Source organism: Eretmochelys imbricata, chromosome 14, assembly GCF_965152235.1.
Source record: "Eretmochelys imbricata isolate rEreImb1 chromosome 14, rEreImb1.hap1, whole genome shotgun sequence".
In the NCBI taxonomy this organism is placed as follows: domain Eukaryota; kingdom Metazoa; phylum Chordata; order Testudines; family Cheloniidae; genus Eretmochelys; species Eretmochelys imbricata.
The window spans coordinates 38,511,543-38,523,840 of record NC_135585.1 but is presented as its reverse complement, the minus strand read 5'-3'; the positions used below and the strand labels follow the sequence as shown (position 1 = coordinate 38,523,840).

General features: G+C 48.1%; 2 pseudogenes across 1 annotated transcript in view; both read left to right on the top strand.

Moving 5' to 3' along the window:
* The window catches only part of LOC144275109 (uncharacterized), an 807,364-nt pseudogene that overhangs the window by 176,959 nt on the left and 618,107 nt on the right, over positions 1 to 12,298 (top strand). The window lies entirely within an intron of this gene.
* The window catches only part of LOC144275101 (butyrophilin subfamily 1 member A1-like), a 52,412-nt pseudogene continuing 44,019 nt past the window's right edge, over positions 3,906 to 12,298 (top strand).

The following is a 12,298-nucleotide window of genomic DNA, read 5'->3' as shown; positions in this document are numbered from 1 at the left end:
ATGGTGAAGCTCGCTCTTTCCGGCCAACCTGGCTCCCAGTCAGCCAGCATCGGCTAATTTCCCCCCCAGGTTCTCTTTTAGAAGTCCCCAAGGGGATTGGTGGGTGGAATAGCCCATCCCGTCATTATTTTGCTCACCAGCTAGGCCTAATTTCAGACACACGCATTGTGCTCCACTGATTTCCCACACCACCCTCCTCATGTTTACCAGGCACGATCTGAACACAGTCCTGGAGTTAAACCAGGAGCCCGTCTGTTGGGACTGATTCAGGCTGTCTGTCTCCCACCAAAGCCAGCCCTCGGCATAAGCTGACTAAGCAATTGCTTAGAGGCCAGGACAGCTCAGGGGGCCCTGATTTTTGGAAATAATGCAGTTAGTATTCTCAGGGGTGGGTAAAGGCCACCCCCACCCCCGCACCGCCACACACACATTGTTCTCTCTTAGGGTCCCCAACAGGGTAGCACCGGCTTGGTTTGCAGCTTTTCCTATCAGCATTTATTGCTATCGGCTATTGTGATATTTTATCAACTTTTTCTCACTTCTCACCGCTCAGCTCACAATTCGGGCAGATGTGTAGCCCAATTATCACGACATTCCACAGTGAGGGAATTCAGCATTTTCCATGATCCCACAGAATTCAGGAGGTTTGTTGCACTCAAGGTTTGTATTTTAAAGAATCCTTATTGAGGTTGCAGGAACAAACCATCCCAATGTGTAGAAAGAATAGTAAATATGGCAGGCGACCAGCTTGGCTTAACAGTGAAATCCTTGCTGCTCTTAAATACAAAAAAGAAGCTTACAAGAAGTGGAAGATTGGACAAATGACCAGGGAAGAGTATAAAAATATTGCTCAGGCATGCAGGAGTGAAATCAGGAAGGCCAAATCACACTTGGATTTATAGCTAGCAAGAGATGTTAAGAGTAACCAGAAGGGTTTCTTCAGGTATGTTAGCAACAAGAAGAAAGCCAAGGAAAGTGTGGGCCCCTTATTGAATGGGGGAGGCAACCTAGTGACAGAGGATGTGGAAAAAGCTAATGTACTCAATGCTTTTTTTGCCTCTGTCTTCACAAACAAGGTCAGCTCCCAGACTACTCCACTGGGCAGCACAGTATGGGGAGGAGGTGACCAGCCCTCTGTGGAGAAAGAAGTGGTTCAGGACTATTTAGAAAAGCTGGATGAACACAAGTCCATGGGGCCGGATGCACTGCATCAGAAGGTGCTAAAGGAGTTGGTGGATGTGATTGCAGAGCCATCGGCCATTATCTATGAAAACTCTTGGCGCTCGGGAGAGGTCCCGGATGATTGGAAAAAGGCCAATGTAGTGCCCATCTTTAAAAAAGGGAAGAAGAAGGATCCGGGGAACTACAGCCTCACCTCAGTCCCTGGAAAAATCATGGAGCAGCTCCTTAAGGAATCAATTTTGAAGCACTCAGCGGAGAGGAAAGTGATCAGGAACAGTCAGCATGGATTCACCAAGGGCAAGTCATGCCTGACTAATCTAATTGCCTTCTATGACGAGATAACTGGTTCTGTGGATGAAGGGAAAGCAGTGGACGTGTTGTTCCTTGACTTTAGCAAAGCTTTTGACACTATCTCCCACAGTATTCTTGCCAGCAAGTTAAAGAAGTATGGGCTGGATGAATGCACTATAAGGTGGGTAGAAAGTTGGCTAGATTGTCGGGCTCAACGGGTAGTGATCAATGGCTTCATGTCTAGTTGGCAGCTGGTATCAAGTGGAGTACCCAAGGGTCGGTCCTGGGGCCAGTTTTGTTCAATATTTTCATAAGTGATCTGGAGGATGGTGTGGATTGCACCCTCAGCAAGTTTGCAGATGACACTAAACTGGGAGGAGAGGTAGATAAGCTGGAGGGTAGGGATAGGATACAGAGGGACCTAGAGAAATTGGAGGATTGGGCCAAAAGAAATCTGATGAGGTTCAACAAGGACAAGTGCAGAGTCCTGCACTTAGGACAGAAGAATCCCATGCACCGCTACAGACTAGGGACCGAATGGCTCGGCAGCAGTTCTGCAGAAAAGGACCTAGGGGTTACAGTGGAGGAGAAGCTGGATATGAGTCAACAGTGTGCCCTTGTTGCCAAGAAGGCCAATGGCATTTTGGGATGTATAAGTAGGGAGATATGCCAGCAGATCAAGGGACATGATCGTTCCCCTCTATTCGACATTGGTGAGGCCTCATCTGGAGTACTGTGTCCAGTTTTGGGCCCCACACTACAAGAAGGATGTGGAAAAATTGGAAAGAGTCCAGCGGAGGGCAACAAAAATGATTAGGGGACTGGAACACATGACTTATGAGGAGAGGCTGAGGGAACTGGGGATGTTTAGTCTGCAAAAGAGAAGAATGAGGGGGGATTTGATAGCTGCTTTCAACTACCTGAAAGGGGGTTCCAAAGAGGATGGCTCTAGACTGTTCTCAGTGGTAGCAGATGACAGAACAAGGAGTAATGGTCTCAAGTTGCAGTGGGGGAGATTTAGGTTGGATATTAGGAAAATCTTTTTCACTAGGAGGGTGGTGAAACACTGGAATGCGTTACCTAGGGAGGTGGTGGAATCTCCTTCCTTAGAAGATTTTAAGGTCAGGCTTGACAAAGCCCTGGCTGGGATGATTTAATTGGGGATCAGTCCTGCTTTGAGCAGGGGGTTGGACTAGATGACCTCCTGAGGTCCCTTCCAACCCTGATATTCTATGATTCTATTATTCTAAGGTGCCACAGGACTCCTCGTTTCCATTGATATGTGTTGATTCCAGCCCAGACACTGAGTGGCTCTACATCTCAGATATCTGGCCTTTTCAGCCTAGTCCCAGTGAGAGAAGCAATTCTTTCCCCCAAAGAAGTAGTGATGCCAAGGGGATAGGTAGAGAGTCCTACTGATAGTTCATTAAAATATTTCAGTAAAGTTCCCCATCTGTCAGACCTTCTGTGACAGAGCAGGGAGTGGGGAGTATTGACCTGGGAATGTTGTGTGGGAGTTGTACTCGTACTGTCTGCATTGATACTGGATGGTGGTGGGATATCAGGGTGTGACTTCACTTGGGGGATGATACGTGAGCATGTAACCTGAGCCCTGGAGGGGGTTGGGGCCAGGTGACACCTTCTGCCTGGGAAACTGGACAAAGGCTGGAGGAGGAGCCGGGGTGGGGGGATGGCTGGGTGAGATGGCTGGAGGAGGGTCTCAGTTTGGAGCTGGCTGGGGAAATGGAGGGAGACCCAGGACCAGGGTCTGGGCTCCCTGGCTCTCAAGATGGACGTGACTGAGGGGGTCCTGTTGTCTGTACCTACAAGCCCTGTTTTGGACTGTGCTCCTGTCGTCTAATAAACCTTCTGTTTTACTGGCTGGCTGAGAGTCACAGTGAATCACAGGAAGTGGGGGATGCAGGGCCTGGACTCCCCCACACTCCATGACACCTTCATGGAGAAAATACAGGGTACTAAAGTTCTCTTTAATATAGCATAGAAAGGCATAACAAGAACCAATGGCTGGCAGTTAAAACTGGACAAATTCAAATTAGAAATAAGGCACAGAATTGTAACACTGAGGGTGATTAATCATTGGAACAAACTACCCAGGGAAGTAGTGAATTGTCCGTCTCTTGCTGTCTTCAGATCAAGGGTTGGTGACTTTCTGGAAGATGCTTTAGTCAAACACAAGTATGGGCTGAGTACGAGGTAAATGGGTGAGAGTGTTTGGCCCATGGCACAGCTCAGATTAAATGATCTAATGGTCCCCTCTGACCTTAGTCTATGAATATTGGGAAGTGTGCTCATGTAAATGTAACTGATCCATGGACCAGAGCTGTGAAAGTCAGACAACCTGGCACTGTCACTGCATCCCACTCACTCACCATCTGGTTTGTTATTTCTCCTGTTCCCCAGACCAAGCTACGATGACGGGGAAGGTTCCCTCGTTCTCTCCCGGCTCCACAGTGAGCTCTGCTCTGCCTGGCTACATCGCTTTCTGCCTCACTCTACAGGTTCACAGGCTGGTGTCAGGTAGGAGCTCTGGCCTCCTCGCTGGGAGGCTGCTGTTGGTATTGCTGGTCACCAGCATCCATCTCACATCACTGACGTCTCTTACAAACCACGTCTGCTCAGCCTGCCCACAACCAGCAACATGGAGAAAACACAGGGCACAGCTGGGTCCCGAGTAACCATGGTTACTATCTATACACCATCATGTCAGGCCTTGACACTACATCAGTGGTTCTCAAAGTTTTGAACTGGTGACCCCTTTCACATAGGAAACCTCTGAGTGTGACCCCCCTAATAAATTAAAAACACTTTTTTATATATTTAACACCATTATAAATGCTGGAGGCAAAGCAGGGTTTGGGGTGGAGGCTGACAGCTCGCGACCCCCCACATAATAACCTTAAGACCTCACGACCCCCAGTTTGAGAACCCCTGAGCTACATCCATCCTACTGCTCTGGCTGATTTCTGGCAGCTTCAAAAACATAACACAGTGAGCACCACTACAGGGCTCACAAACTATTAAAAAGGAAAGGAGGACTTGTGGCACCTTAGAGACTAACCAATTTATTTTAGTCTCTAAGGTGCCACAAGTATTCCTTTTCTTTTTGCGAATACAGACTAACACGGCTGCTACTATGAAACCTATTAAAAAAGGCACTACCAATTACTAGACACTGTATTCCCAGACCATACATGTCACAAATCAGACTCTTCAGCCAGGAAGAAGTCCTGAATCCTAGACTCTCCAGTTTAGAAGTAACAACCCACATGTCATTCATGCTGCACTAAGCACACCTGACTGGGGCTCAGAGCTAGACCTTCTCTCACAGTGAGGATGTTTGCTGGCTTTTTCATTCTGTGTCTTCTGTGAAGTCCGTGTAGTGACCCACTCCACCCCCGGGGCTGCCTCCACAGCCACTCCATCATTTAGGTTCCCTTCTCCGGTGGTTTCCATCCTGCTAATTTAACAGGCTCTCTCTGAATGCTGAGTCTCTGCACCAAGGCACCCCCTCCCACCCCACATCCTGTGCAGTTCCACAGTGACAGGTTCTCTGTTTCCTTCACTTTTTTATCTGCCTCCTTCTCCCCTCCATTATCTGACCTCTGACTTTACCTTTAAAGCCATTGCCTGTGTAGTGATGATCTGTTTTCACCTCTTTACACCTTGCCTTAGAGTGACCAGATAGCAAATGTGAAAAATCAGGACAGGAGGTGGGGGGTAACAGGCGCCCATATAAGAAAAAGCCCTGAATATCGGGACTGTCTCTATAAAATTGGGACATTTGGTCACCGTACCTTGCCTGCTTTTACACCACCCCTCCTGCAGATGAAGAGGCCCCAGTGCTGGAGCAGCATGATTGGGGCGCCATTTCAGATTTGGGGGGGGGTGGCTTTAACCACGATTCCCAGGGGTATTTTTTACTGCAGCAATAGACCACAGTCAAAAGTAGCCCAATATATTTATTTAAATATTATTTTTATTAACACTACGGTCTATACCTTTAAAAAGAATCACGAGTTAGAGTATAATTAAACGATGGATGTTAGCAGCATATAGATCTATAACACATTTTGGCAGCCAAATCATAGAAATTGTTCAGATTGGCTTAGGTTTATGTTCACTGAAGGGTTTATACAAATAGTTACAATAACTACAAAGGGTTAAGTTAGAAGGAGGTTTCTGGTGTGTTGCTGTAAGGATTTGAGAGAGTAAACATCACCTCCATGAAATTCACTGATTGTACTCAAGTTTGTGAGACTCTGCCACTCTCACAAATGTTAAATAGTAAGTACAACAGGAGATATGAATATTTACCAGCTGGAAGAGAAGATACAGCAGAAAGCTGCAAAATGGCTACTTGAGGGTAGCTGCTCCTCAAAAGGTATCTGGGGAAAAGGTCCTAGAATAGAAAAGTGCAGCCCCACTTTGGGGAGATTTGGTAAAAGCCAAGCATTCACAAAGGAATCAGTGTTTCTGTGTCACAGATGATGGACCTGACCCAAAGCCCATTGTTGGCAAAGGAAAGACTCTCACAGACAAGGGGGACCAAATGGTAGAATAATGGCAGTGCCCCAGTGTGGCCATTTCATTACAAAATTAGAGAGTTGGAAAAAATTGGGAAGTTGTAAGTGCAATTTAAGCAACGACAGGTTTCAGAGTAACAGCCATGTTAGTCTGTATTCGCAAAAAGAAAAGGAGGACTCGTGGTACCTTAGAGACTAACCAATTTATTTGAGCATGAGCTTTCGTGAGCTACAGCTCACTTCATCGGATGTTTGTGGTGGTGGCAGCTCATGTTTGTTTCTTGCCAGCAGGGGAAGATCCCAAGTGCTCATTCGTTAGCTCTGCTGCTCTCGCAGTGAAGCACTGACATCCAAAGCTGGGCTTCTAACCCCACTGTGCAGCAGCCAGCGTCCCCCGCCTGAGCAGTCCTGTCTACTGGTGTCACAAGGAGGGCGCTTGCTCTTCTGACCTAAGCACACTCACTCCCTGAGCTTGCTTGGTTTGAATTTGAAAAAAGTGCTGCAGAAGCTCCCAGCCCTGAGTAGGATCAGTGAATGTCCTGGAGGTGATGTTTACTCTCAGCCTTACAGGAGTTTGCATGGGCTGAGCCTTTACTTGTTCTGCCTGATAAGCCGGCATCCCTCACTCGGGGCTGGGGAGAGGAGTAAAGCAAAGACACAAGCTGCCTGCGTTCCTCTCGCTCTTGGCTAGTGAGGGGAGAGGCAGGAGACAGCGTCCTGGTACAAAACTTGGGGGGGGGGGGGCTCCAGCCTCCCCTTGCCCTTCCTAAATGGTGCCCTTGAGCACGAAAAGGCCTGGGTGTATCAGAGACTCAGGCCCCCAGCACCATTATCCCCAGGGCACCCATGAGAAGTGTTGAGCCCCATTCAGAGATAACTGGGACAGTGTCTAGCACACACGTGAACTCTGCGTGGCAGATATTGCAGCCACACGTGACATTTTGGGGACTGTCGAATTCATTTTATGAATGTTCTGTGTATTTTTGTGTCCCTTTTATCCATGGCCTCTATCCATGTTATATGAACCTGTATGGGATGGGGATTGTAATCTATGCCATAGAGGAGGGTTACCCCACCTCCTTCAGGAGCTACAAACCCTGGGGGGCAATTACTTGTGGGACAGGGAGCAGCTCCAGAGAAGTACCAGCCCTAGGGAGAGTTGCATAAACTGGGTTAGGCAAGTTTCAGAGTAACAGCCGTGTTAGTCTGTATTCGGAAAAAGAAAAGGAGGACTTGTGGCACTTTAGAGACTAACCAATTTATTTGAGCATAAGCTTTCGTGAGCTACAGCTCACTTCATCGGATGCATACTGTCTGCAGTTTCCACAGTATGCATCCGATGAAGTGAGCTGTTGCTCACGAAAGCTCATGCTCAAATAAATTGGTTAGTCTCTAAGGTGCCACAAATACTCCTTTTCTTTTTGGGTTAGACAAGGCAGGGCTGGCCTTAGGGGTGGGCGAGCTGGGTGACTACCCAAGGCGTCTGGAGCAGGGGTGTCCTGTCTCTCCTCCCCCCACTGCTCCGCCTCCATCTGCAGCTGCTGCTGCTCCTGGTTGGAGGTGCCCCTGGCCCAGCTGCTCCTGGGAGCCTCGTGTCTCCTGTGCAGAGTGGGGGGGGGGGGGGGCTGATGTTGGGGCATCCCCACCCCCCTGACCTTGTAACCAGTCTCACTGAGCTGGGGCAGGGGGACAAGAGTCTGTGCTGCTGCCGCTGGGTCACAAGTGGGAGCTGCTGGCCGCTGCTGCTGCCTGAACAAGCTTTCAGCCTAATGAGTGCTGTGCTTAAAGAGACAGTGCGCTGTCTCTCACACTCCCCCAACATACACTCTGTCTCTCTCTCTCACATACACCCACACTGTGCCTCACACTCTCTCAGCACACACAAACTCTCCCCCCAACACCCACTTGTACTACTGTTGTTATTAATTCTCGGTAGTTCTTGTCAAAATGCACAATGCAGCTATGTTCCCTGTAATTTTATACTTTCAAAGTTTGTTAAGAATTACAGCGCTGTATTTTTATTTTTTTGACTTGTCTGTGCATTTCATAATCTTATTTCTCTCTTATGCTTAAATTTAATTATTTGAGTAGTGAGTTCTAAAATGCCTAACCCATCCTGGCTGGAGTAATTATCATTAATACTTTTATTACCATATTGTGCTTTGCCATTCAGTATTTAAAGTGGTACAATCAAATAATAGTATCCCTCTAGAATGTAAATTTAGCTTGTAGTTACCTTAGCAGTGCCAGTTTAACAACAACAAATGCTAAACATGTAACTTTAGCCATTGTGCAGATGAAGGTCGCTTATTTTCAAATGGCATTTTTAGTTATGGCTGTAAAAACTTAAAATTCATATGCAAATAAATGTGGTTCCAAGTCTGATACTAATAGCAATGATGGGGTCAAATGTTAGTGAGTCACGTACATGATTGTGATGGGTAAACACGAATGCCAAAGTAATTAGAAAAATAAAATCCCATTTGTAATAAAAGAAAAAAAACATCTTTTTAAAATTAAGTAAATACATTTTTAATGGAGTGAAAAACAATTGACTAGAATAGAGTAGATAATGGCAGTAAAAGAGAGTGTGTCTGTTAGCAAAAGTAAGCAGATTTTATTTATTTATTTATGTTTACTAAAGAATAGTTCAAAGTATCACACTTGTGTTTCATATATCTGTGTTCAAACGCCAGAACTGATAGCTCAAGGCTTGGGATTGGGAATATCTTGCTGTCTTATTTCCTGATTGTTCTAAATTTACATATAAATGTAGAATGTGGCTTTAATTGGAGTTTGTATATATTTTTTCCTTTCTTTTTATATGTAACCTTTCTGCCAGGTGGAGTCGGCAGCAACCAGGGCCGGGTTCAATATCTAGGGTGTAACAGGATGCAGACTTACCGGCACAGCACCTCCTGCTGGTCACCTTGGGAATTAGTGAGTTCCACCCCACACGCTTTCCAGTCTCTGAGCGTCCCCCCCCGCAGTCCAGTGTCCCGCCTACCTCAGGCCTCCCACATCCCTCCTGGACCCCAGTGCCCCTTACCTTGGGGGTCTGCCCCACAGCAGTGTCCCCCCTCCCAGGGGAACCCCACCCCCCTATACCCACCTTGCCTCAGTGACTGCCAGTCATCATCTAGCCCCCTCTCACTGGGGCAAACTGCAGTCTGTAATAGCCACTCATCATTGGCAAGGGGGCTGGACCTGCTGCCTTTCTAGCCCCTAGCACCTCCTTGGCCTTTAGCAAAGCATGGGGCTTTGTCTGGCCAGAGCACCTCAGCACTGCTCTGTTTAAGGTACCCTCTGCTCCCAGGCAGCTAGGCCCTTCTCACTCCAGCCCTGGAGGGAGACTCTTCTGCCTGCCTAGCTCTCAGCCCTTATATCAGGGCCAGCGGTGGCCTGATTGGGTGTGGCCACATCTGTGGCTGCCTCCCTGATAAGCCTACCTCAGCTGCTTTTCACCTTCTAATCCCAGGATCAGGGTAACTGCCCTGCTACATAGGGGTTCCTCTTCAACAACCCAGAACTGGCTCAAGTTCCCACTCAGTAACCTGGGCAAATTACATACCACTCCTGGGGCCTCTGAGAGATGACACTTCCCCACTCACAAGCACAGTGTCTGAGTGTAGAAAATAAACTTAATGAAAGGAGGGGGGAAGTCAGCCAACATTAATTAGGAAAAATGCCACAAGCAGGCTTCATAATCATAAAACTGTGAGTAGGACACCCATCCCAGTGTGTGTAGGGCAGTGTCTTCTGCCTTGTGTTCTTGAGTTCTACAACCAGAAGTTCCTTTTCTGTGCCCCGCTCTGCTCCCTCACCCCACCCCACCCCACTCCACTCCACTCCACTCACAGTGGTTGTCCTTGGTCAGTGAGGACCCAGGGGATCAGAGGTGCATCTGTGTGAGTTCACCTCCCTCCCGGAGAAGAAGGCACCTGACTTGATCTATCCTCTGAGCACTTGATCTGGCTAGTTACCCCATCAGCCCCTGTTCCTCTTGCCAATCACCTTCTGCCACCTGTGTCTGCTGTGACCTCGGCAGGTCAGTCTCTTGAGGGTCTATCCAGCTCTTAGTGACAGTCAGCTCTGAGGCTGGGCAGAGACACTGTCCCACCAGAATTGATTGTCAGCTCTTTTAAGCACTTAAAATAACAAAAGGCTCCTAATGGAGACTATTTAGCTCTACCTCTGAACCATGGGGAGGAACAACTTAAACCAGCCCAGGCACCCTTAGGGAGCATCCACACCTCCTTGCTAAAACACTTGTCCCCACCCTGTCTCTGCTTTCTCAGGGGGGTCTGGCATTTAAGCCCCTGGCTTAGTGAGGCGACCTCTTATTTGGGACAGGTTAAGCACAGTTCTGCTCCCTTCTACTCAGACAATAAAGACAACAACACTGATAACAGCATTTCACTACCCCTGCATTCAGTACTAAAGTGATTTGTAACCCAGCACCAGCCAAAGTAGATCACTTGGAGCTACACAGCTCCTTTCTGCTAGATATTTACACAGAGTAGGTGTGTTCATGTAAATACAGTTTGCTCCTGAAGTCTCTCCCCTCTCAACTAGATGTCAGGGGAGAGCTCATTCAGACCCTGCTTACATCTAGTGATCCTGTCAGCTAATTACTAAGTTATGTATAAAAAACCACTCTAGAGTTTTCAGGTACCTAAGTAGCCCCTGGAATCACAGTTAAAGTTGCCCCCACTCCCCAAAATCAGAAATGGCACCCCGGTGAGCCAGGAGTGGCCCAAAGGGCTACGGGCTCTGGCAAGATGCAGCCCCTGTGTGATAGTGTAAAGCCTGCCTTGAGCTGCAGGCCGAGTGCCCGGCACTACGAGTCACAGCAGCAGCAGCAGCAGTAAGGGTAGCATTATACCATATATCACGCCACCCTTACTTCTGCGCTGCTGCTGGTGGCGGTGTTGCCTTCAGAGCTGGGTGCCCGACCAGCAGCCAACACTGTCAGACCACCCAGCCGGTGCTTAATTTGTGCCGGGATTGAACTCTAACACCTCTTTCAATATAAATTGAGCACTGGGGGGAGGCAGTGGGGCAAGGAGGTGATGGGGGAGTAGGAAGACTGTGAGTACCAAGGGTGATAGGGGGAGGCACCAAAATAAAAGCTTGCCCAGGGCACCAGTTTCCCTAAGGCCAGCCCTGAGATCAGGTCCAGAAGTCTAAGGGAACAAAGATTTTTGGTTTAAAAGCTGGATTTGAACTGACCAGAGGCCCAAGATCTTGGGCTACAAAGTGACAGGACCTGTTAACCAAGGGGGTAACCTTTAGAGAAAGGTTTGAAAGACTCTGAACCCTACCAGCGAGTCCCATGTGCCAGATGAGAATCCTTTGGGACAAGTGTAAAATGTGTTCAGACCTTTGATGGGTTTATGGTAACTTTTCTCTCTCAGGCTTTTGTCCTTAAATGTTCTCTGCTTTGCAAGAGCTCATAGAATCATAGAAGATTAGGGTTGGAAGAGACCTCAGGAGGTCATCTAGTCCAATCCCCCGCTCAAAGCAGGACCAACACGAACTAAACCATCCCAGCCAGAGCTTTGTCAAGCCAGGCCTTAAAAACCTCTAAGGATGGAGATTCCACCACCTCCCTAGGTAACCCGTTCCAGTGTTTCACCACCCTCCTAGTGAAATAGTGGTTCCTAATATCCAACCTCGACCTCCCCCACTGCAACTTGAGACAATTGCTCCTGGTTCTGTCATCTGCCATCACTGAGAACAGCCTAGCTCCATCCTCTTTGGAACCCCACTTCAGGTAGTTGAAGGTTGCTATCAAATCCCCCCTCACTCTTCTCTTTTGCAGACTAAATAAGCTCAGTTTCCTCAGCCTCTCCTCATAAGTCATGTGCCCCAGCCCCCTAATCATTTTAGTTGCCCTCTGCTGGACTCTCTCCAATTTGTCCACATCCTTTCTGTAGTGGGGGAAGCAAAACTGGACGCAGTACTCCAGGTGTGGCCTCACCAGTGCTGAATAGAGGGGAATAATCACTTCCCTCGATCTGCTGGCAATGCTCCTGCTAATAAAGCCCAATATGATACTGGCCTTCTTGGCAACAAAGGCACACTGCTGACCCCTATCCAGCTTCTCATCCACTGTAATCCCCAAGTCCTTTTCTGCAGAACTGCTGCTTAGCCGGTCGGTCCCCAGCCTGTAGTGGTGCATGGGATTCTTCTCTCCTAAGTGCAGGAGCGGTTTGGTTACTGGCACACGCTGTTCATAGCCCTGGGACAGGAAGCAAAGCACAGGTCTTTGGTCAGGC